The following is a 23019-nucleotide window of genomic DNA, read 5'->3' as shown; positions in this document are numbered from 1 at the left end:
AAAAGTCATATTTGTGGAATTTTCGAATGCCCTGGGTCCGTGGAATATTGAAAAGGTGTGCGCCTTCAGAGGGATGGATAATTCTTAGCAACTCGCATTTGTTTAAAAAACATTTTTCCTTCAGCTCACCCACATTTGGAAAATAGTGAAGATCTTTACCCGAAGATTTAAATATTTGGTGACAATTTGAGAGATGACTTGATAACAAACTCGATAGTCCCCTCATTGCGTCGCTCTAAATACGACTAATTGGAGATTCCACAGCATCGGCTCGGTCCTCAGCGATATTCGCGATCGCGGGCTCGTGTAACGTATGTATAAATCGTCACGTGCGAATCCGCAGAATCCCTGGCAGACAATGAGCTATCTCTGGTGGATCTCCTGAGAGCGACCGCTATATTAGGAAGTTCAGTAAAAGCCGCTAACTAATTCGAGGAGAAAGTTCCGAACTACGTTCGCCTGGGCAAATAAGAATCTTCCCGCGGAAACGCAAAAGTTGCATTAACACTTAATTTATCGCGCGACGCGCTGCAACGGCCAACGGGCGAAAAAAGAAACCCCGAAAACGAGACTTTTCGCGCGGCCGACGGTTCTATGGTTTGAATACGCTGATGGACGGGCATAGAAAAGTTTCGAAAGTGGAAGGTTTCCGAGATTGAGGGCGTTAATGAGCATTCGCATCGATCCGGATGCTCGTTCTAGATCGGCGAAAAACGACGACGACGACGAAGAGAACCGTCGTGCAGAGCTTGTACACGCCAGCGCAGCGGACCGTTCGAAAACACGTTCGGGCGTCGTCGCGTCGTCGGATTTTATTTTAGCGCAATCAATGCAGCCGACACGCGGCTAACTGTATCGCGAGTATTAGCCAATGAAAACGCTAACCGGTTTCGATTGGCCGGCATCAATTTAATTCAAATTCCGCGATAAATATCGCCGTCAGTCGCGGCGGAAGGCGCGCGCGCTGCCAGACAAGAGGACACATAGATCTCTCGTCGGATCGTTCGACGGGGCGAAAGTTCGCTGCGAAAATTGATAAGATACCCGCGACGTGGCTCGTAAAGAAATGGCTGGAATCTCCGTGCGAAAGAAACGAGCTTAAAGAAAGGGGGCTGCGTCGTAAAAAGAGCGAGGGCAAACTTTTCCATCGTTGGTTGCTCTTTGTCATTTTTGGCGTTTGTAAACAGAAATCCTGGCAACCGGCCCGGATAGGAGCCGGCGCATTTCGGTGTCCACCTTCTTGAACTTTGTCCGCGGACCGACTGTTTTTACGACGGAGCGGTCCATGGAAAATACGGTGGACGCTGTCGAAAATTTATTCCGAGCTTCTTACGATCCCGAAGAAATTGTAAACTGCGAACAACGAGGATCGGCGCGTGCGATCCGGGCGCATGTAAATAAGACCGCGTCGGACTTTATTGGAAAAAACAAGAGGAAAGAAGAGGAACAGCAAGATATACCTGGAGAGAATACCGGCGAGCCAGGTGGAGCGGGGAGGTCTCGTCGGACCACCGTCCAAGTGGCGCAACGTTAAGGCGAGCTTAAAGCTCCGCTCGAAACGAGTCTGCGCGCCCAGTCGTACCAGTAAATTTCACGTTTCTCGATACCAGCAGCCATTCGATCGGATATCGTATCGTTCCCTGATATTCTTCGTTCCTGATCAATGGTGCAGAACGCGAGAGGGAAGGACAGTCTTCACAGAAACGCCGACCAGCATCCGGATCGTCCTTTCCATTCCAGGTACGTTGCTGTTTCGTAAACGAAACTCTCGAAACCGCCGGGACAGCTAAGTCAGAAGCGTTTTGCTCGGTCGGATCCGAGAAATCGCGGAGTTTTACTCTCGTGGCGCGCACCGATTTTCTGTCATCCGATTCTAAGAACTGTTCTCGTCCGAGAGTTTAAACGTACCTATCCGAACGAAACGGACACAACGCTCCGAGAAATAGTGGACAGTCGCAACCTTCGACGCCAGATGAGCCGGATAGACACACACTAAGGAATATACGATCAAACTAATATGACAAGAGAGGAACAAATTTCCTGTGTGAAAAGCAGGAAAATAAAGTTCGCCATACGCGTACACTTTCACGAAAGGAATAGCAAGAATAGCATATAGAGAAATATTACATTCTCCTACAATATAATAAAACAGGAAATAAAATCCTGCGACCTCTGCAATGTCAATATCAGCATGGAACATGTACTTTTCCAGATGCTCGAGGCTCGCAGACGCGAATAAAGGGTTGCCAGACATCCGACAGTATCCTGACATTATTAGACAGAACAGCACAATGCAGAGATGTAAACTTTTTAAGAAAAATAAACCGGAAGAGTTAAAGAACCACCTGAGCATTCTGCGTCTACTTCCTTCATTCTATATAAAACGGTTTCTTATCGTATTGTATGAACATCTTTCCAGCACAAAATCAGCACGGGTGACCAAAGGGACAAAAATCTAGCCGAAAATACCGGACGGGACGCTGCTCTCCTGAAAAAGTATTATCTTTCAGGTTCTCGTTGTCAAGATTGGCCAACAGCAGTGGAAGAGCAGCGCCCAAACCCGCGTTAGGTCATGGCAAGATATTATTGAAGTTCGCAAGCTACCGCATGACCACCGGCGAGACACGGGAAGCACATAACGCGTGCGCCGAAGGGTCCAAACTACACGACCAGCACGTTTCCATCGAACGAACCATTTCGTGGAGTATGGTGTACGTGTTGTAGCCGGTAGCCTGTGCAAGTCCAGCTCAAACAGCGCGCCAACGTCCGTCAAAAAGGAAGGTTTTCTTTCCAGTCGGTGGTTTCGAGGAACGTCGCCTCCAAAGACGTTTATAAACAGTGATCTTGGCAGGTTTCCCGAAAAAGATGGAGCCACGCCTCGACGACCCGTCGGGGAAGTTTAGAAAGATAGGTACATTGTACATGGAGGATGCTGCGGTGAGCCAGGGGGTACCTATGTACAGTCGCCGGCGACGTTTTACAAATGGTAAAAACAGGGAGACGCTTGGACGTCGGCGCGGAGGAATTTTCGGTCCTCGAGAGTGTAACGTCGCCGAGTTACGGGCGAGTACGTTGTGTCGAGTGTTATACGTTAATGCGATAAGGCGGTTACGTTTCATGGTTGACCGGTGTGGATCGGCCTCCATTACGTGGCATCGGGAGAGAGGATCGATAGCGCGGGGCCCTCGGACCTTCGGAAAACGGTCCCGCAGGTATTTTTCCGATGTTTTAGTATACGGCTAGGATTCATTATTGTCAGCTGTAAACATCTCCGTCACGTTGCACGGTATTATTCCCAACGATTCACCTCGGCGAGTATTCGTGGGGAGCGGAGGTGTCCGAGGCTCTCTCGAGAGAGTCCGGTCGTAGCGGCGAGGAAAGAAAGAGGCTAACGGAGTAGAGGCTTTCGCCTACTCGACCCAAGAAACCTGTTCGACCGGTCTTGCCTGGCCAATCGGCTCTCTTTCTCTCTCCGTGACCGTCTCTCTCCGTCTACCCCCGCGTCCGATTCACGTAAACCCGCGCAGACGGCCCGAGTCGACTGCAGGAACACAATGATACGGCCGATGCTACATTCGCCTCTCGAATCCTTCCTTTCGTATCTCGGATCCGAAGTCTCCGGAGCACCTTGGTTACCGAACAACCTCGTGTAGGGACTGTATATGCGGGGAGAGCGAAAGAGAGAGCGCGCGCTCCACGGTGACCATTGTCGAAACGCTTTATTCACCGTACCCCTCCGACCGTGATATACCAAAATTATTTTCTCTTCCAGCGGAGGTTTTCTCGTGCCGTCCCGTATAAACGGTTTGTCGCACGATTGAACCCCCTTTTGTCGAAGAAATTTAATCGTCGAATCCCGTCGCGAACGTTTCCCGTATGTCTACCGTTGGAATCGTTATTAGTCGAGACGTTCTGCGAGACAGAGGGCACCAATTATCGAATTCACGAAACCAGAAAGAACACGTCGGACGATTATTCTCAACTATCGAAGGGGATAACATCCCTTGGTATCCCTCTAATGACACCGGCACGCGATATTTCCCGGGGGCAATGCACTGTCCCCCATAAATAGTTAATGCTCCTCCAAGTGTCTGAACTCTTCGCGAAGACTGGACCCCACTTCGAGGATCATTGAACCTACACAGGCAGCCTTGAACCCGTCGACCGGGGCTTTCCTTGTTGGTACCTTCGCGAAGGTTCCAGGAAGTATAACGATCACGGGTAAAAGTGCGCTGCCCCCCCCCTCCTCCCCCTCTACGCTCCCGTCCCCTTTGTTCTGTCTTTCGTTTCCTACAGCCTCCAGACTCCGTTGCTCGGGCAGATCATCTCATCCCAAAAATCCTGATGACCCTCCTTAACTACCACCGACCACCTTTCCTCGCGCACATTCTTTCAAAATGACTGAAATCTCAAGCACCGTTAATGAAAATCAACTAATCTTTTCCTCCGGCATTTTACTGGATGATGGAAACGTTACGGAAGAATATGTTATCCGTGAAGAGAATGAGGTTAACTATTTGCAGATAAGAAGTCTGCTATTGCGTGTATTAAATTGTCTAGCTGCCATTTAGGAAAATTTGAGATTGAAGATTTTAAAATACGAGATAGAACCGTTAGGATATTTTGTATAACCATTTCCGGAGATCGAACGAGGATTAAAATCGTGCCACAAAGTTCGGAGAAGATAATCCATTTGCTCCGACTTGGTTCCTGCTGAGAATAGTGAAAGCAGCTTAATCAGAGGATAGCTATAATATGTATGTCCGACAGGAGTTGAACTGGCCGTAAATTGGTCACGAAATGGCGGTAACCGTCAGCCGAGAATCGGAGATCGGTTTACAATCGGGTAAGTCTGGGCACACAAATTTCACGGAGCGGATTGCCGACGCGTTCGATATCCGTCAAGCGTCGCGGCGCGACGTTCACCGGAGCTGAACGTTGATCCAACTTCGTGGCGTCTTAGATATCCATAGCCCCCAACAACCACTTAAATCTTCCAGCCGGTGCGCGGCGGATTCGTGGCTCGAATAGAGTAGGTAATTGACCAAGATTCTCTCTCATAGATCTCCGTTAGGGGATGGCCCGCATTATGTGTACTACAGAGAGCGACGGCGTAGTCCTCGTCCTCGTCGTCGTCTTCTGCGTTCAGGTTCGTCGGGCCTCCTTGTGTGTGCCTTGGTGTGAAAGTGTCCGATCAGTGTGGTGGGCTAGTGGCCTCCAGAGTGCACTAGCGACGGGGTAATTACGAGCAGCGCACCCCGTCTCCGTCGCCGACGATGCAGATCTATGATCGCAATGGATGGCCCGCCGAGAGCGACGGAGAGCAAGAGAGAGAGGAAGAGAAAAGGGCGAGAGAGAGAGAGAGACGGACCATCGAAAACGATCGTCGAGAGAGAGAGAGCGCCAGCAGATCCGCGAGAAAGCGCAGAGGAGCCGAGGGGTAAAGAGGGCTTTGCTGGAAGAAGAATGGTTCAGGGGATGGAAATTCACCGGCTTTGGAGCACCGGGAGGAGACAGAAGACTTTATTAACGTCCGAAGAAGGAAGGAGTGTCCCTGGAAGACGAAGGACTCGTGAAGTGAATCGCGGATCGCCATGTAGGTGTGTGCTACCTTTATAGCCGTTCTCCCTCGTCTCGCTACTCTCGACTCATTTCCACCCTAATTCGGGGGAATCGTTCACGGCTGGACGCTCCGTGAGTCACTATCGCGGGGGCCCTTTCTTTGCGCGCGACAGTCGGTATTAAACGTGTAGTATCTAAAAGTCAGTGATACTGAAACGAATTACATAGTCAGTGAAATATACCGCACAAGCGAGGGTGGAACCACTCGTGGCAATATGCTAACACTTCACCTGGCCGTGGGTTGTGTTAATAGACTTCATAAATTCTTAAAAAGAAGTTCCGCTCGAAGAACCTCTCAAGTTGAAATAATTCTGTCGATAAGCCTAAAGCTGCGGGAGGTGAAGTTTATCACTGTGGATTTTATGCATTCATCGTCGATTTGTAGTAGAACAATATCGCACTATCCTCTCGAATGAAAAATCGTTTTGAAAACGGAAATCAATTAACCTTCCCAACCTGTTCTTAACCCGTTCTTGCCGCTAATTGAGAGCATACAATGAAAATGAATGCCAATCGGGAACGGTCTCTTATTAAATAACCGCTGGCAGATAAAGTGTCGAGGAAATTGGAAATACGGTGCACAAAGGGGCGAGAGTAATAGGATAAGAGTAAAGGCGAGGCGCAGCAAGAACACTGAAAGGAAATATGCAAATTTCGATGAGTACACGCAATCGTGAGCATTCGTTGCCTTGAGTGTAACTCGTTCGTGATGGAACGCGTGTATCGTTAGTAATTTTACTCACGGAACGCGCATCCGGTGACGGTACGGTACCTACGAGTCGTGTGCGAGGCTACAACTCGGAGAGATTCGTCTGTGTATCGAAATACGATTTTCCCCGTGGCACCGATGGGACCCGTGAACTGCGAACTGTAAAGGATTATCGACGCCACGGGCATGTAATTCTATCAAGCGAAGCGTAGATTAACGAGACCGATGCCGATCCATACCGGTGAAAGAAATTGAAAAAAGGATCAACGCCGGCGGGAGAGATCCACGCGGGAGAAGTCGCCGAACGATCGGAATCGTCGACGACTGGGTATCGCGATCCAACTCGAAAAATAAAGCGTCTTCGCGTAATGGAACGCAGTAATGAATTTACGTTTCGATCCAACGGCGCGTCGCCGCCCCTCTGACAGGAATTACAGGGAGCCGTTGTTAGTCTGCAGACTCGCCGTGACATGAATTCAACAGCGTGGAAAATCTTGCCTGTAAATTACGCAATCGAAACGATGCTCGGAAATATTTCTCGTTGACCGGTTCCCTCGTTAGTCGCGTGCATTAATAACACGACAAAATACCGAATCAACGGCAAATTGTCCCGCGATGATTTTTCCTTTTTTTTTCTTTCTATTATTCAATTAATTACACCGGTGTCTTTCCAATCGGGTGCACGAAATGCGGCGGAGATAATTGCGCAACATATGACAAAAACCCGCGAGCCCCGGTTATAATTAATTGATGTAATATTGTATTGATTACCATAATTCGCGGGTACGTAAATTCCGAGCGCAATTGTTGCGATTCGTTCGTATATGTATAAATTGCGAGAACGTAGGACCCCGGCCGCGAAATACGCGGACCGTGTACAATTAAGAAAATTGATATGCCATGCAGGGTGTCCCACCGTAATAAATGTCCGCCAGTATCGCCGAAGCGTCGCGGAATATTAAGAACGGCCTTACGAGTGTGTTTCAGCACACCGAGATGAACATTACGTAAAACTTTTCATTAAGAACCTCCGCTTCGAGCGTTCAACAAAATTGACATTGAGACAACTCCAACAAGTCGACTCTAATTAAAAAATATCATGCGGAAGTGTCCTGCGCGTGTACAATTCAATAAACTTTGAAAACTGTTCTCCGTCGCGGACAACACAGAAAATGATCTCGGCCTTCGATCAACTTGCGATGAGACAGTGAACCAGTTGGAACAATAAATAAAGATCGCCGGTCGGCTTTAATACAGGTTCAACGAGACGTAAAAACCGGCACGAGAACCGCGTTTTCTACGGCGTGGGACATCAAACGGATGGGAATCGCTATAATAATCAAACGCTAGTGAAACCTGTTCGATTGTGAACCGGGGAAAGGCAATTATGTCCTTGCGTCGAGAACGAGTGCTAGAGGAAGAGGAACAATAAATTCTAAACCGACTTCCATCGGGGCTGGTCTGCTGTGACAAACGAGGAAGTACCAGACTGGAAGAAAGGGGAGAGTCACGACTTTCAGCGTGGCGTGGCATGCTGCAGATCCACCTTGCTCGTCACGCCGCAGCCAGAGGGAAGGAGAGAGAGAGAGAGAGATAGAGAAAACAGAGCAACACTAGCTCGCTGTTCTTTGCTGTCCTCCTTTTTCTTTCGATTTCCTTTTTGCCGGCGCGGCGCGTACGCCGTCAGGAACTTAGGCGACGCTAACCGAGAGAGCCGACTAACGACCTAACGGGGCCAATTTATCGGATGCAACTGGGCCGCGATGACTCATCACCCTCCCCCGGGACTGTTAAAAGTCAAATTACTAGGCTCGACCATCGAAATTGACCTTTCGCGATAATTGAGTCCACCGTCTCGGGAAATTAGAGAGCCGCCGACGTCACTTCAAGAACCAGTACTTGGCCCGACTACTTTCGGCACCGGGCCCGAACGTCTCTTTCGTTTGACTAACTGAAATTCGCACGATGGTCGCCAGGATAGAGACGTCCAGCCCCAGACATCAGAATTAACACTCGCACGCTGCTACGGTAATTGCCGCGTTCGGGTCTTGTGAATTAAATTGGATCAAAGTCGCTGGTTCCCTCGTGAAAAATGTTAGCCGGAGGAACGACTTACTTCTGGGCCGAATTCGTTTCAAGGGGAGTTCAATGAATTCAGTAGGAAACCTTCGAGAGCTATATGAAATTCTTCTACTATTCTATCATATTTAAATCTTCCTAAAGGTTCATAAGATACAAAGAAACTTCATATTTTTAATTTTCCTGGGCTTGCGAAAGACTCCAGGGTACCATTCGAGGGTGAAGTAACTAGTATTCTCACTTACAAGGAAATCACAAGCGAACGTGATAAAATTCCTGGTATCGAACCTACACGAAATAAAATTGGTTTTAGCTGCATGCTCCTCGAGTTCGCGCATGGAAACGTTGCGCAAACAGAATCTAATTGAGGGGTATGGTGACACTAGATTGCACGGTGTTATAGAACACCGTGCGATGTTTCCCCGCGGACGACACACTTCAGTAACACGCGACATTACAAGGCCAGTGAAAAGTTGCACGTGTCGCGTACGCAGCGGCGCATCCCGTCATCCATCCCCCGGCGATCGAAATAAATAGAAGGGTTAAAGGAGCGAGAGAAACACCGGTTTCGGCCCGTGAAAGGCAATCCTTTGCCGCGTGCAGGGCTCTAAATTATGCCAGGCATATTTTGCGATTCGCCGTGGAACTCGGCAGCCGGCTGATCGATTTTCTGTCGGAAAAATGATACTGATATACGAGGCCCAGTCGATTCCAATTCCCGTGGGGGTCTAGTCGCGAAGAATATAACAGTGCACTGATCTGTAAGTCTGCCGGCATGATGTTCCTTTTGCCAGCTGCAACACGCGTGCACACACATACATACGTCCGCGTACACGTGTAACCCCCATGTACCGGGTGTGCATTTACGTGCATGGTGCACGCGACCCTGTCGCGAGAAAAAAAATGCCCATTCTGCAGCAGGGTTCTCGACACCAGGAGACAACTTCTTCAAAAGGAAAAGAGCGAATTGCTCACGCAAACTCTGCGTACGTTCTACGTCGAATTAGACGCGATTAACGGCCATTACTCGGTCGTACTAATTAACCGACAGTGGGTCTCCGCGAGCGGCCTCCTGTAATTGTCCCTTCCTGCCTGGTTTTCCAACGGTTGACCTTTCGACGAACGACAATTGTGGCGATAGGTGACCTCTTGCACTTTCTACCCGGCTCAATGCACCCACGAAGAGTCGTCTCTCTTTAAGATCGAAGTTTCGAGGCGTCCGGAGTCAGGTGAGTCACCCCGTACGCATATCTACATTGTTGAGTCGCAACCCTCTGTTATGGTGGCCAGGCAGTTGACCCACCCTCTTACATTTTCGAACATTTTTGATGGAGAGAAGTTAAACGGTGAACGTATTAAAATCGAAGAATGGAAACGCGTGTTCTTTCCTGCCCGAGACAGGATTGCGAGACATAATAAACAATCCTCCAATTCAGATGCAATCTCCTCGTGATTAGCTAGTTGCAGCGACGACCTCGTCTCGTCTGCCACGTGAGAAACACAACGATGCATTCCGTCTGCTAATCAACCCTCGAGTTATTTGGCGACCTTGCCGATCAAATGCCTGCCGCGCCGCGCCGGGTGGAATAGATTTTGTGCGGGTCGCGCGGGTAGGTACACAGTGGTGTCGCGTCGCGTTGACGTGAATGGATTCAATTGGAAGCTATGCGTCGACGAGTGAAGGCCGACCGGGCGGCGCGCGGCGCGAACCCGTGCCCGCCGGCCCCCGAAGTTCGCGAGAACAATAAGTCGACCCGGTTTCCAGGAAGAATAAATTCCACGGTGATAAGCGGCGAACGCGTATAGATTCGTCATACAGATTTGCCGCGGACTCACGCTCGGGAAACGTATTTCCCGGCATTACGGGAAGCCGGGTCGAAGGCGGCCCCGCTCGTTTCTCTCTTCCTCCTTCTCCCCGAGACTTATTCGAAGGCGGCGACCGGCGAATTCATGGGGGAAGCTGCCCATAACAGTTACATGGTTTACGCTGACGTGCAACACGCGCGTGCCTCAGCTGCACACATTCCGAGGAATGACGTGCGCCAAAGCCGCCGTCGAGTCTTGCGTACCAGATCCAGATAACGATACACACGCGGTCCTGCCGATTCGACGAAGTCGATTTTCCGCGACGAAACCCACGCCATTTCCGATCCGCTCCTAGAACCGTCCTTTTGAATTCGTAACAACGTTAACGAATTAATAACGGCGTCGCACGGTGAAGGGACGGTCGATTTTCGAACGGGCGCGCGATGGTATCCGCGGGAATATTAATATTTACCCGGCTCGAATGGGCATAGAAAAACTGCGGGCACGTCGTAAAAAGGAAACGCCGAGTATAAATTCTATTTGCATTGCAGATTACATAAACGATACGTATCTCGCCCGATGCATTCCCGATACGCATCGCGGCCAGGGAAAGCCGAACACCACCGAAACACCCCGGCTATCACCGTTAGATGTTTTGGTGTCCAATATACGCGATCAATTATATATTTAATGTCTCAATTTATATTTTTCCACGCAATCCCGATCGGGGATATTGGCGTGTTGCGAGGGTGGCCACGTGTAGCGCTCGATAATAATTAATTCGTTCGCGTCCCGCAATAAAGTTGTTGCACACCGGTCTCGCGGGACCGACAAAAATCGTTCCGCGATTCTGTGAAAAACGCGGCCGCTGGCTGATCAAAATCCAATTAAAAGTCAATAACGAGCTCTCGTGGCCGGTAATACCGTCGCCGGTTATCTGATTCTGATTATGATTACGCGCGTCGCCGAGTCAATCGCCGGGCGGGACGCGAGCGCGAATTGAAAAGATTTGCGGGGCGTCCATAAAATCAAGACGGTATATCAAGCAAATCCCCTGATCGAACGGAAAACTTGGCAAGTTGCCTGTGTGCGCACTAGCACCAGCACCGGCACCGGCCGCGGCCGCGCGGTTCTAACCGTTTCGCGATCGCATTCGCAACAAGGGAACCCGACTCGGCACCGCACCGTTGCGAAAACCATCGTCCGCTTATAATTAACTCGGAATTCTTTCGCAGAATTCACGGTTTCACGACAGACGTAATTGGATCGTTCAACAAGAACCGTTCACGTGCTACCAACAGAGTCTAATTAATTTAACAACGTACCTTCGAAGACAACTCGAGGAAGTTCAACACACACTGTAAAATCTAGTGAAATTTGTCATCTGCATGAAGAAAGTAGTCCAGACGAAAATAAAATAATATGTCTTGGTTTTATGGAAGGTTAAAAATAATCAACTTTGGCGTCCGAATCTCGTCACGTGTCCGAGACGCCATTTGAAGAAGAGAGATTAGGAACGAAGTAGAATTAAGTAATAAGAATAAAAATTTTACGGAAACACAGAATGTTGAATAATTCATCGCATAAGACACACATCTGCCGTGAAAGCAGGTGTGTCGAACAATTCCAGGTCACCTCTGTTGTTTTAAACAGGACTTTATATTCTTCTTTATACACTAATTGACGTGCTTTATGTCCTGTTTAAACATGTATCAAGATACAGCTAAATCGATTAAATTCAAATGCACTTTCGCTTCAACATTGTACATGTTTCCACAGTTGTGCAAACACATCGAGACGATTTCGATTAGCGCATTACAAATTGCACAAATTGAAATACCCATTGAAGGCCACTGCCGAATTAACACGATTATTTAGCTGGTTAAAGGAACGATAATATTGCGTGAAGATAAAAATCTTCCGCCACGAGTTGTCGGAAATATACCAATTTGAGCGTCTAGAACCATTTTCTCGGTAAAGACATTTTAGCTTCGAGTTCCTCCGAGATAAAGCACGGAAAACATCATGCGAAGCTTGTTTTCGACAACAAACCCGGTCTCTATTAGCATTCGCGCTTGTTTTAACACGCGAGGGAGCCGAGGTAAGTGGATAACCCTGTACAATTTTTTCAAAACGGTGCACCGACGCGAACCGCAGCCCGGTCTGCAGTCTCGTAAACGCGAGTGCAATATTTAAAAATTAAAACCGCTTTTTTTCCTCCCCTGTTATCCAACACCTACACTCAATAATGTGTATACACTGTGTTTCCTTGCAATTTCTATAATGATCGCATGCAGCGTTTCTGAATAGTTAGCGACGATATACTGTGCAAACTGTCACGCGACGATACCTGCAAAAGTGTATAGAAGAACCAAGAACTATGTCGGCGCGATGTTAGATCTATGTATAGTAGCGAACGCAGTGCGAACGTCCTGCGGTGATGTTTGAAAAGTTGCTATGTACGCGTTTCCGTAAATAAACCTACTCGATCCAATAGAAACCGAACGACTATGTGGAAATAGTATACACCGTAAAAATATATGGCACGCTACAGGCTGATGCTGTACAGGGTGATTCGATTGTAGGTCGTCCGATGTATACGACCGCGCGCGCGTGGAGGAAATGTTGCGCAAATTCATCCAGCTCCCGTTTTTAGGCGTGGAAAACAGATTCTCCGCGTTCCTGCGCTTTCACCCAAATTTCGCAGGGAAACTTAATTGTTAATACATAATCGGAAAACAGATACGAGATCACGATAACATTGATTATTGCGTACCACTGCTTTGACCATTTTCCTCTTCAACGACGTCTGCTTCGAATAATGAGAACGACATTGATGGAGAACCAATTGATTTCCTACTTCCTCTCGCAGTTCCAGTGGACAATATATTTTAGATAGCAAATGTATTGCTACGTGTCTCGACCGGTTAAGAGTCATAGTCGTCGGGAGGAACAAGCTACGCCATTATCTCTCGCACGTTTCGGTCCAGTATTATTTCTCCCGGACATTTCAGCGCACATTCCGCGCAACAATATTTCTTCTTTTACGGAATAACGAGGCCGCCATCCGAGAAATAATACCTGGAAGGTGTAGCACACAGTTTTAATGGTTCCGTCGTCGTGCCGGCAAGACCCGAGCGGATCGACGGGCGGCTATCGTCGAGAGCTGCGTACAATGAATTCGATTGCGTAACCATCGGGAGGGAAAGTTGCGAGCGTGCGAGCGTTTGGTTCGCGTGCACTTTACGAGGTCCCTTTCCGTGACCATGTGCTCTTTAGGGATCGGGTCAATATCCTCCTTTCATCTGTTTAGCCACGTGCAATTAAGCCTTACGCGAATGTCCGTCGATTAGCCGAGGGCCGCGTAACATTTGACGCTCTCTCCGGGAGTTCTCCCTGGTGTTCTTTGACCGACCCGCCGCACACCGCCACCGCATCGCCCACCTCTGATCGATTAAGCAGCCAATTTGCTTCCGTTGGCTCTAATCATTTACCTTTCGTGAGCACCGTATCGCGGCCGAATCGAAATCTGCTAAGTGTGTCATGCACGAAACTTCCACCGCATCGCTCGTCGAATTCAAACCGAACTACGGCTTCCCTACGTTCCCTACTCTCTTGGAACACAACTGGAGGCGGCAGCTCCGGGATCTAAAGCGCCGGCAACATCCTTTGTCGTTGGTCGTCTGTTTGTGCACTTACGCAACTTGCGGCCCGACGAAACGGTAATGAACATTCGTGTCGCAAAGTTCGTTCAAGTCTACGAAACATGATCATACCGAATTTTATAGAATGATCTGCGAAAATCACGAACAGGGGAGGGAAGGGAGGCAGGTTTTACTCTTCTTGTTTCTGCGGGAATTCTAGATTGTCACTCTTCGATCGTTACCGTTCCGACGATTCGAATTCAATGAAAGCAATGAGGTGGTAGTCACGACGAATTATCGCGCAGGATGATGCACGAAGCATTCAGAAATTCGAAACGGTGTTTCATAAACTCGTTTCGGTAATAGCGTGAACGGAACGCGTCCATTTCGCTAACGCGTTCGGCCGGTCGCGCGCGCCCCGACGCGCAACATTTATAATCGAGATAAAAACGTATCGCTGGGTCCGGTGTACTTTCTAGCCGCGCGTTTTAACTTTCCTGGTAAACTGGACGTGTCGCTTTGATAAATCTTCGGCAATGAACTTTTCCGCGTGAATCATCGTTCCAACGGCGGCGGGCGCCGCGTGGCGTCGTTTCGTACGAAGATATGCCGGTGCATCGACGGTGAAATCGTCAAGCGCGGAGGGGACGTTGACCCGCCCGCAACGCGCACAGGGAGCCGTATCATCGTGAATCTCGATTTTCATTAATTACGTGCGACTGCACACCGTCCGACACGGTGCTCCACGTATTTTCCTGGCGGCACAGCTCTCCGAACCGCTTTAGAAAACGCTCGACTGCGAATCCCGCCGTGCAAAATACAGGATGCCCGGTGCGGTGCGTTTCGCGCACAACACGGAATGGGACATCGCGCAATCGAACACTGCACGTGGAACAATGCTATTCGTATAAACTACTAATGCCTTCATTATGACACTATCATGCGCAACCATCCAATCATGCGTTTATCAGTGAGTGCGTGTAGATGCATCAGCGGCGCGCGATCGATGATGAGCTTATCGCGTTGAAGCATCGTGAAAACTCAATTAACCCGATTCTATGCAATCAACAGCGGATCTTCGATTTTCGCTCTTATTTGCTCGCCGCTTGCTTGGAAAATTGGTATAACTACGCTTCCGATAAATTTTATGCGATCACGCGTCGTTTAGCTACGACTTTGACTTGTCAATTTTACTGTGCTGTGTTCTCCGACTTCATATCGGCCGTTATACATATCACCCTCTGTCGAAAAGATGATGGAGGGTCACGTGCGTCTTTTGATTAGAATTGAATTCTTGGAAATTATGCAATCCGCTGCACTGTTTAAAGGGCGCTGTCTCACTGGATTTTGAATACGCCCTTTGATTTTGACTAAGTAAGCCCTTTGTTCCGGCACGTATCTCTGAAGGATCAAAAGTCGTAGACTTGTATGAAAATACCTAAAAGAAGTTAAAGCGAAGAGATAATAATTACGATTTTGATATCACAATGAGAAAAATATATATGAAAATACTTGAAAAACCACGCTTATATTAAAATGCACTAAAAAGGAGAAAATAATTTTTCTCCTGGTTCTGACAAAAATTTAATATAAATTTAAGTAAAATCACGACATTAGTGACTATGAAAATATAAGCGTGGAGCGCTAAACTATATTGACGTAATCTTCGTGGGCGCTCCACGCTTTTATTTTTATGGTCACTAATGTGTCATGATTTTATTTAAATTTATGTTAAATTTTTGGGAGAACCAGGAAAAAAATTATTTTCTCCTTTTTAGTGCATTTTAGTAAAAGCGTGGTTTTAAAAAAATGTTTTTTATTTTCTACTTTTTAGTCTTTATAAATGGAACGCAAGATATTGTAATACTGGTACAATGAAATAGTAAGATATAGAATGAGGGGATGACTCCGAGAGACGACGTCTCTTGATGGAGTCCGAAATGGAACTGAATGAACGAAACACCACACGAGACGGCTAATATTTAAATATTTGTTTCTCCTGGACGGAAAGTTTTTTTTCTTAAACTTGTTTTTTAATATTGCATTGTCATCCAGTGCTGAGATATATTTAAAGTTTCAAGTCTCTAGCTCATTGGGAAATAGTTTAAAATTCGATAACAAGATTTGACGCATACAACAACGACACGGCAAGCTAATATATGCGTGGTAAAAATGGAAGTCGAGCATCTCGTTACTACATATTTTATGGAATTCCACGAGTCGTTTGCAACGTGCTGAGATTTCGAACACCCCGTCGAGAAAAGGACGAAATAATATTAGAACCAACCTCGTATTTAAGAGTCTCAAGGATTTTGAGGAACAGTTAATTGCAGACGACGGAAGAGATTTAGGTACAAAAGGTCTCCAGTTTTCGATCGAGCATCGGGGCAACGGTTGCACGTAACAGCGCATAAGGAAATACAGGGCAACCCTCATGTTTTAATTAGGCAGAATGAAGGGGTAGAGCAGGGTCTCGGGCCGAAGGGTAGAAAAGAAAGAACGAGCCCGCCTTGATTCAACGTAATTTGAAGAGTTTAGGCAGCGGACGCGGACCGAAAATAGGCACCGAAACCTGTTCCAGGAGAACCTGTTGGTCGTCATAGACGTATATATAGTTCCAGTCGTGCCTACATGGCGGTGGTGTGTGCGTGGACCCTCACGCACGTGTGTACGGCTGCCACGCGGAACACACCTGCCACGTAACTTTTCTTCGCAGGACGACGTTTCACCTTCTTTCCACCGCATCCAAATGACTGTTGGCCCCGCACGACTTTGAGCCCACTTTGATCGTCTGCCTTTATGGTTGTTTCGACCCTTCGACATGGGTCGACGGCACCGGTCAAGTCCTACCTTTGGCCCACGGGGCCTTTGTTAGGTCGGAAACACATTTGCCGAAGGAGAACCGTGTCAACGACCGGAAGAGTAGGTCGCACTTGCGACGCGACGATACGTTACGCGAGCTTACGCAAGCCTTACTCGATTCGTCTACTATCGATTCGTTCGACGCTTATGCAAATACCAATACGCTCAAGACATTTACCGGAATTTAACTCTTTAACTACGGCTGTCGTCAATAGACCATGGAACGAAACTTTCGTCAACAAGCGATTTGATAAATTATGCCGGGAACGGGCGTCGCTTATTGACTTTTATTTATTTTATCAAGATTGCGTCGATGAAACAAGCAAGCGCGTAGAGTGTTTATATTTCGTTCGTTGTGTATCAGACACGTAATAAACACCGCTTTGTATGCCGGATGTATTTGTTTACATTGCCTTCCTCTCAGCATCTGTACATCTTTTCTTCCTTTTTGTTTTGCGTTTAGATAGACACATTTGTGAATACACACCAGTAGCTAAAGGATTAAGGGTTTGCTGCAATAAGAAGTTCACTATGAATCGCTTGTCGAGCAAGTTTCTTCAGAGTGACAATTATTAAGACATCTTTGCAAATAACAATGTTCTGCACTTGGGACGAGAAACAGAAGCCACTTAAACGTTCCTTTCCTTCTTGAATAATTCTAGTAAGTCGAAAGTAATATCTTTGTACAGTACGTTGAAGCACTACCTGATATTTAATTACATTTTGTTGATTCGCTCAAATTACTCGAAAGTGGGGCAACCTCCATATTCCAGCAGTCTCTTGGATTTTCGAGAACTCGTCTAGAATTGGCACAAAAGTAAATGATGGTCGAAACAGAAAGACAAGTAATCCATTTCATAAACGACATAATTAGAAGATGTCAGTCAAAATTCAAGATTAATGAACACGAGTATTATAAGCAACAGTAACCATGACGTGACCAACGAGGATTGAAGAAGATCGGAATTATCGGAAGACATAGCTGAGTGACGATACTTGTGTCTCATCGCGTTAATATTGCACAAGTAACACGTAAGCGAGCGTTCCTCGAGACACGAATCAGAAGATGAATCATTTTTCTGAAGCTCCGGCTACTGAATCATGTACCTGTCGAACTGCACCTATTTCCATCGACTTTATTGAATTTTGCATGGATTCCTAAACGGTTTTAGAGCAATGAACTGTAAATCCTGAACTGTGTGAAGTATCTGATTAAAATCTGCAACGATATGTGGAACGCCTTTTCTACGTGTGCAAGCGTGAGTCACCAAGGCCTAAGGTATCTAGTCATCACATCCTGTCAATGTAACTTAAAGATGCTCCTATTCGTCACTGTTCATTGATTAGTAAAACTTCTGAAAAGTGTCCTTATTAGAACGAATTTAACGTGACACTCCCTCGACGGTTATTAATAGCTCGGAATGCAGAACAGGAACGCTTAACGTCTTTCTGGTTGTATCCGTGGGGAGCACCCCAACAGTCTGCAACAGTTGCACACGCGAAAACATACTGGGAAATATGAAAGTTTCGACTGTTATTGGCGCGTGATTAATTCCGAGCTTTTACATTGTTGGCCGATTGTCGATCGCGGGGAGCTTTGAAGTGCCGAACGAGGGTAGCTCGACCTCTTTTTCGTAGTCGGTCTACCGTTAAAAAAAAAACAACTGATGTCGCCGAGACGTTTATAGGCGGCCGCCGAACTCGGAGGAGAGCGACACTTCGTTCGAAAAATAAACAAGAGGAACGCGAAGTGCGCTCGGAATTCGCAATAACTGCAAGGACACGCGCGTGCCGTGTGTGTAATCTCCATCGCATTATACGCGGTGTTTTGAGCCGCATCCAGTAGCACAACAATCGTGTTTCGTAACATTCTGTTTAATGTGCGTTACATTACATAAATTAACATTCTCCTGGAGCAAATTTCACCGGGTAACAACGCCACGATCGATCGTACTTGCCATCAATTAATTCAACGAGTTCGCGCCAGCAGCGTGCTCAATGAGCCTGTGCTTTAACTTTTACTTCGGATCGCATTATCGTCTTGGTATCGACGCTGATAACTACACGTCTTCTTTTCAAACACCGCGAGGATAAGTTTTATTTTAAATCTTATCGCCTCGATGAATCGAACACGGCTTTCCTGATGTACTACCAACGGCGCTACGTCATCGATAAAGCGTTCGACCTCGAATTAAAATCATTGCGTTCGAGACTTAATAGCCGCCACGATCACTTTAGATCTTTCACGGATCCGTTCGCCGCGCGAGGTTATTAAATTTTATACCGCGACGCGCGCATAACTCGAGTAACCCTACTCGGATTCGCATAGGTTCGTTGTCTAGATAAAATCTCTTCTATTTAGCTCGATAATTTTAGTCCCAATAGTCTGCAGGATTGATGGGGGTCTCTGACCGACCGTACGTTGTACATTAACCATCTCCGCTATTCGTGTAGATACGTGGGCTACAAAACTGAATTATTTAGACGTTGAAGCGACCTGCACATATGTACCGTCCTTACGCTACGTGCAAACGAACGTTGATTAAAAACCGAAATCTGAACCCTGACTTCTGTTGGTACGTGTCACTGTAGATACGATTGAAACTAGAATCAGTTTCTCGGCCTGGCAAGGTTAAAAAATATAGCGATAATCGCGACATTTGTTTTTTGTTGCTGTATCACTTCGAGACATTCTATTTTAAAGAACATTACTCATCGATTTTGCGTGGATAGAGTCTCAAAGTGTGCGACAAGTCTGAAATATGTTTCTTACAGCCGTTAAAAGACGGTGATTCAAGTCAAGTGTAATAGTTTTACAACATTAGTTAAAGGTTCGTAAAAAAAATTCATTTTCCTGAATAACTTCTAAATGAAACAAGTAGCCAACTGGTCAATAATTGTCGATTCCAGGAATCGCTGGAGTGCCCTAAGTAGGTCGAAAAACCTGACTCACGAACGTAGTCACGCGACACCCATCGATTCGTCCAGGCGGAGGTAAACACGATGCGGAAACTTTGGAAATTTTTGGAGGACTGAGCCGTGCGAATGAACGTCTCGCGAATGTTCTCGGAACGGCAACAACGAACGGTTAATCGCATCTTTGCTATTCACACCCACAGCCTGTTCAGCGAAGATTGCGAGTACAGTTGAGAATTGAACGGTACTGTCGTTGGGAGGTGCATTGCTTGCAATTCGCAACGTTGAATCGACGCATGTACTATCTTTAGCGATTCCGATTGCGTCACATTATCCATCGACCTTTCTTTACAGCTCAAGGTAAGCACGAGTCGAGAACCAAGTCGCACAGAGGGAGAGGCATTTCGTGTAAATGCGACCTTAAACTTTCCATGTACACGAGGCGTTTCCGTCGCTGCGTTCCACGATGCAGCGCACGTGGGCAAGATTAAGATTTCTCTCGCAAAATAATGTTCACCTTGACTGTCCGCTGGCAGGCTAGTTAATTTTCCGTGTGTTTTTGCCTCGTATTCGCTGGAGCGAAACAGCCCTTCAACGGCGCCGGAAGACACTGTTCCGCCATTTTCTATACAAATCGAAACTTTCGTCTGAATTTTCCCCCGCTCCAGGCCGACGATAATGAAGCTTCCACGGGGGATAATTACGATACCACGGGACACTGATTGGTACACAGGCTTGGCCGCTGCTCGTTGCGTTCATTAAGTTGTATTGATCATTATTTAATTGAAACTTTCTCGTATTTATCGGTTTACGATACAGGAAGTGGTCCGCGCCGCGCTAAAGTTACGCGGAAGTTCACCGAAGAAGGAAAAGAAAGGATTACAGGGAGTTAGCCGGCGTTACTTCGATAAAACGAGCTACATCCATTCCAATTATGTAATGCGAAACGAGCGATATCCTTGAATCGCGGCAGGAGGAAATTGCGAAGAACAGCCCGAGCAATAAACAGTCTCAATGTTTGAGTCGTTCTGTTGCGATGAACAAAAGCCGGCGGTAGTTTTGCTCGATACCGAGCATTATTCCTAACTTTAGATCGATAAATACGGTACGCTCGTTTCATATCTACTTTCAGGCAGGTAACCGTTCCGTTTTACATTATAATCAACAGAAAGGGGAGAATGCTACAACGATGGGAACGGGGCTAGAATTGAAATAGTGTATCCGACTACTTCAGAGAAAAATTATAAGCCATCGTCCTAGCCTCTATTGTTGTCGAAGTAGGCTAACAAACTTCGTCCGAGTTGTAAAAGAAACAAAGTTGCTACGTTAAGAGTGTATTAAAATGTTGAAGAGGAAATATAATCCAAGACGCCCTTAAAGTTTACGACTGTTGCATTTTATATTAAAAACTGCTGTTTCTTTTATATTAAATATTAAACAGATATCGTTTAGTGTCCCGTATGCTTTCAAAACGGTCGTTGAAGAATCATATTTTTAAACAGGTACTAAAAGAAGTTCTTTCATTTTTTTAGTACCACTTTCTATGTTAATAATTAAATCTGCGAGTCTAAGAATCTTTTTTAAGCAACGTGGATTCAAAACGGTTTGCCATCTTTCAAAGGATTAGTAAGCGAACCTTGAAGCCCCAGTTTGAACTGGAAACCCGGTTATTGGCATAAGAGTTAATACTCATTGAGGACACTTGAGAAGTTATTGGCGATCACTGACAATGGCTTCTGTCTGAATACCGCCAGTGTGTACAAGGATTAATTATGAAAATCGTGTAAACGTTAATTACGTTAGCATACTGCAATAGTTTATGATCTTTTCAACGGTGACCTTAGTCGGTTAGAGTACAGCGGTCAATTAGGCTGTCTTTCAGATGCCTTTCTTCTCATAAAATATTATTTGTTCTTATCAACCTATCCTTGAACTAGATTAAAAAAACACCGGTAATATTTTTATGAAACGTAAAACTGACATAATGTCCACCAGTAAAAACTGCAGTGTTTATTGTTTCTGCGATAGTGGCACGTATGTTGACTCAAGTGCAGTTCGACAAATCACCTTCGTCAAATGGCGCATAATAAATATTTACATCTCAACCTTTTTCAATAACGTGTTATAGCAATCACGGAAGAAATATATACATAATCGAAAATAAACTTTATAAGTTACGGAAAAAAAGAGTGTGTTTACAACGAATAAGAATTTAGAAAACGCTAAAACGTGATGATATAATTAAAAAATATTGTGCCGTACTGTTGAAAACATTTTAGGTCACCGTTCCAGCGAGTCGTATAACTGTCGAACAGAAGCAAGCAAAAAAAGAATTGCACAGTTACAGTGAAAAATCAACGTTTCAAGACCCAAAACTGCCGCCATAACGGCAGAACTGTGACGACACCGTGCCATTATTTCTGATTATACGGATGAATGGTGTGCATCAATTTTACCATCAACAACAAACACAAACAAACAAACAGGCTACATACATTTACCGGGTTAGAAGACAAAGAATTACAGTATGTATCGGGATAAGGAATCGGACCTTATTACGACAGAATCACTGATCGCCATTTTCCTATCTGAACGTTGAATAATTTTGTTTTCTTTTTTCTGAATTCCCGTTTCGAATAAGTAATCCCACCGATAACGTATCAGTTACGAGCGAGCGCCGGCGAACACGAGACTTCCGTGAAAATAATTGGCTTTCGACTTTCTAAGTCGAGGTGTCATTCTCATTCACGTATCTGTTCCACAATTAAGACGACCATGATCTCCCATTTGCTTGACCTTAGCAGTGGCCGCACGAATTGCCGCGTCAGTGATGATCGTTATGGCGGGAGGGTCGAGCATCGGACGCGAAACGTTGGTTTCTCTCGGTTTCTCGAAAAAAAAAGAAACTGAACGGTCCGAGAGCCAGTCGCAATTCGTTTGATCATGCCGGCGCGAATTGGTCGCAGCCTGGCAGCGGTCTGTCTCGTTGACCGATCGACTGTGATTTCGGCGGTGGATTAGCCCGCGTCCGTGATCAGTCAAATCGCAGTTACGCGTTCCCCGCATCTCTATGTATCGATCCGTCATAATTCTCGCCGGAGAACACCGGCTCTAGCTGGTTCGAAACTTCATCGATCCGGGTACCATTTCTCGTGGAAACGACGTTGAAGGTTACGCCGTGAACGCTCGATCGCGTGCCATAACGTTTTCATCGTTTCTTTCCCGCCTTTCAACGACGACGGCCGGTTTCGAAACAGACATCGACAACCATCCGATACATCGATCGAACGCCGACCATCTTAGCAACATTCTTAACCCAACGTGTCACCATCGGTCTCATACCCGACGCGATAGAAAAGAAAGTTACGGATGTTACTTCAG

General features: G+C 46.5%; 1 protein-coding gene and 1 long non-coding RNA gene across 12 annotated transcripts in view; both read right to left on the bottom strand.

Annotated features, from left to right (window-relative positions):
• Window positions 1-23019, bottom strand: part of Fas3 (fasciclin 3) — a 557696-nt gene that overhangs the window by 534315 nt on the left and 362 nt on the right. The window lies entirely within an intron of this gene.
• The window catches only part of LOC143208069 (uncharacterized), a 54726-nt gene extending 31707 nt beyond the window's left edge, over window positions 1-23019 (bottom strand). The window contains exon 1 of the long non-coding RNA XR_013008829.1: window positions 1-23019. This exon is cut by the window's left edge and continues 13681 nt beyond it. This is a non-coding gene — a long non-coding RNA (uncharacterized LOC143208069).

The sequence above is a fragment of the Lasioglossum baleicum genome, chromosome 4 (genome assembly GCF_051020765.1).
Source record: "Lasioglossum baleicum chromosome 4, iyLasBale1, whole genome shotgun sequence".
In the NCBI taxonomy this organism is placed as follows: domain Eukaryota; kingdom Metazoa; phylum Arthropoda; class Insecta; order Hymenoptera; family Halictidae; genus Lasioglossum; species Lasioglossum baleicum.
This window is presented reverse-complemented; position numbering and strand designations above follow the sequence as displayed.